Genomic DNA, 3,617 nt, shown 5'->3' on the forward strand with positions numbered 1-3,617 from the left:
TCTAATCTAGCCTTCAACTTCCTATTCTCCTCAACCAGTTTTTGGTCTTTATTAGTTACAGCTGTCAGACTCAAATTTGTTTGACTCCCCCTGTCTACATAGCTTTCATCTTCAAATGATGTCATTAAACTAATGTCTTGATCCGCATGATCAAAGACACTATCCCTAATTTCTATTTGAGCCTCTTCTGCCACAGATGCGAGCAAATTTAGATCCGCTCGTATCGTGACACTGAAGCGCGTTTTGTTCCACCACCATTGTGGGTAAAAATCGTCTGCTCTCATTTCTATCGGAGAATTGGGAGCCAAAATTTAGTTACCTTGAAGACTGGGTGCAGGTACATTTGGTAAATTATTGTTAGGTACTGCAAAGGTCATCAACCTTTTCCATCCTCATTTCTCTGGAGAAATGGCGCTCACAGGCGTACATAAATTTAGGCCTATTTTGCCCACACCAAAAAGATTCAGCCAAATTTTTAAATCTAATAAACAAAATAAATAACCCATATCCTTAAAGCCTATAATTAAAATATTTGATTATTTATTGCTACATGTTTCAACCAACAAACGCGATTTACAAACAACCAACATTTTAACAGCCTAAAACACACTTATATATATTGAAACCAATAGGAAATTAAGCTAAATTGAGTTAATGACTAAAACCAAAAGATGACTAGTATCTACATCATGCTTTCTTTCAAATAATATTTTACAATATATAGTAAAACTAATTAGAATTAGCTTAAAATCTAAAACAAAGAAATTACTATAATAATTACATCGTGTCTACCATTATTCATTTATACAACTACATATTTAACCACTTATTAACAAATAAATATTAATTACTACAAAACTTACAAATAAGTATAAAATTTCTTACCTGGCTTCATCCTTCTCCTGATTTGGGAAGTTGAAAAAACGTTGCTGTCCTCTGCACCCCATTATACATTTTTTCGATTGCGGCATATTTCCTATAAGAAACAAAAATATCTTCTAAAAAACATTCACATTACTTCTTCTGTAACTCCGTAATGAACTTACGCACTTTTTTTACTGCTAAAACTGCACTAAATTAATAAATAATAAATACAATAAATAATCACAAACTGACTTCCAAACGAATTTTAACAACGAACTGATTTTGGCAGTTCATTTTACCGCTATTATTCTGGCATCCCGCCTTTTTCACCCTGATTGTGTTTTGTTGCCAGCTTAAAAAACAGATCAGGGTGCCCTGCCAGCTGACGAGCGAGAGAGCAAGAAAAGAGAATCTGATCAAGTTATCTATGGCGAAGCTACGAATACGAATGTCCGCTACGAATACGCATAATTTGCTGTCATTGAATCTATGTGAATTCGAAACTTTTGTTGCCAGACTTAACTTTGAATTTTGACATTTCGAAATTAGCTGTGTAGAAGAAAAAATTTAAATTTTGATTAATAAAAGTGAAATCGTTTGTATTCAAATTGATTTTACGAACAAAATAAGTATGTATTCGCTAACCTTTTTATTTAGGGTCGGCTTTAGTATACCGTCCCAGGATTTCGGGAAAAAAATTGGTATGGTCGGATAGAGGAGATTTTTTTTTTGTTTCCTTTATTTAGGGTATAATATTTCTTTTTATTTTTTTTTTGTTTTAGGTTGTAAAATTTTTTAGTACGTTAACACTAATTATTTGACAAATTTATTTAAAAAATAATGTCGATAAGGTAACACTTATCATTTGACAGTTTGAAATTAATTTGTTATTATTAAATAGTCATAATTCAACAATAATTTAAATGTATAATAAAAGCTATTTTTGCAACATATGATATAAAATAAATGTGTACAAACGAATTAGTGACGTGTTAGTGTATATAAAATTGAAAAATATAAGTGCAAAATTAATTTTAAATATAGAAAAAATGTTATTAAAATATTGCAAATTTTAAATTTTAAACGCGAATATCTCTTAAACTATAATCTTCCTGCGGCTATAACCATATATGTATATCCTTGATCAGGATAATATCACCTCCATCCTTTATCCTTTTTATCCTTGAAATCCTGGGACGGTATACTAAATTCTTCCCGTTATTTATGTTGCTTGAGGAAGAACGTGAGAGAAGTCGGCGTGATCTAAAAATTCACCGAAAATCACTGAGGGACAAGAGCAACCCTTTCGATGTGGACGAAACAATGTACAGTTCAAAAATCCACAAAAATTCATTGTTAAATTTTAATAAAATTATTTTTCTAAAACAGGTTTATTAAAAACTATCGGTTAAATAAGGCGACCTTGACGTATGTCCTCGATGTTCTAGAGAGGAATGCAAGTTCTTCAAGATCTTCATCTATATCTTTACTTCATCGATTGTCTTCGGTTTTACGGTTTTTAGCTGAAGGAGGCTATCAGCATGGAGTGGGTAAAGACTTTGATATTCCAATGGCTCAGTCAACATTTTGTTGCATCTTAAAAGAGGTATTGGGATTGCTTCAGTCCCATTTGTGCCCTCAGTGGATAAACCTCGAGTTAAGTAACGTTGAAAAAAGTGAAGCGAAAAAGGATTTTTTTCAGAAATACGGATTTCCAGGCGCGATTTTGTGTGTAGACGGGACACATATGTATTAAAATCGTTGCTCCAACTAAAGATAAGTTTCTCTATTATAACCGCAAAGGATACTTTAGTATCAATGCCATGATTGTAAGTTTGGTGACAAATTCGCATTTCAAACATCTTAATCAATGTTTTGCAGATATGTGACAATAAAATGAAAATACGTTATGTGAATGCTCAGTTTCTTGGCAGCAATCACGACTTCCACATATGGAATGTCAGCAATGCTCATTATTTTCATGAGAAAAAGTACCTCGATGGTGAACGAAACAGTTGGCTTTTGGGTATTATACATACAAACATACTTATATATTACAAGAATTCCCAAAATTTTATATTTGTACAGGAGATGCTGGAAATGCTTTAGTACCATGGTTAATGACACACTTCCGTACCCCTCCCTCAGGAAGCCCAGAAGAGAAATATAATAAAATACATGCAAAAGCGAGAAATATCGTTGAAAGAACAATAGGAGTTTTTAAAAATCGATTTAGATGTCTTCTGGGTGCTCGTGAGCTTCACTACGAGCCATGGAAGGCATCTCAAATCGTTAATGTTCGGCAGCGTTACACAACGTTTGCATTCACTATCGCGTGAATGATAAAAGTTTCGAAAATAATTCGGAACCAAATATTTTTACAGAAAGTAATGAAATTCTTTCATCAACTTATAATGATGCAGCTTCACAAATCAGATAAGCTATATGTGCAACGAGTATAATATCCTAAATAAATATTAACACAAAATATTTATAGTTTTAATTAAGTATTTATTTAATTAATTTAATTATTTTTTGTCATGGCTTGCAATTTTTTCTCCTCTACCTCTAACATTTGCTGTTTAATGGAATTTTTAGTAGCTATCAAATTCTCCATAGCTATGTTGTGCCTTCTAATTTCTTCCATTTCCGTTTTTTTAAATCATTTTGCATTTCCAATGCTCTGCCTACTCGTCGCATACGTAATGAGAGATCGTCCAACTTATCAATAATCTTTTCTTGAAATTATTTTT

The 3,617-nt window shown here is 32.2% G+C and overlaps 1 pseudogene; it reads left to right on the forward strand.

Moving 5' to 3' along the window:
* Positions 1 to 2,311: 2,311 nt before the first annotated feature.
* On the forward strand, positions 2,312 to 3,304 carry LOC120781165 (annotated as a pseudogene).
* The last annotated feature ends 313 nt before the right edge of the window (positions 3,305 to 3,617 follow it).

This window comes from Bactrocera tryoni, unplaced genomic scaffold, assembly GCF_016617805.1.
Source record: "Bactrocera tryoni isolate S06 unplaced genomic scaffold, CSIRO_BtryS06_freeze2 scaffold_42, whole genome shotgun sequence".
In the NCBI taxonomy this organism is placed as follows: Eukaryota; Metazoa; Arthropoda; class Insecta; order Diptera; family Tephritidae; genus Bactrocera; species Bactrocera tryoni.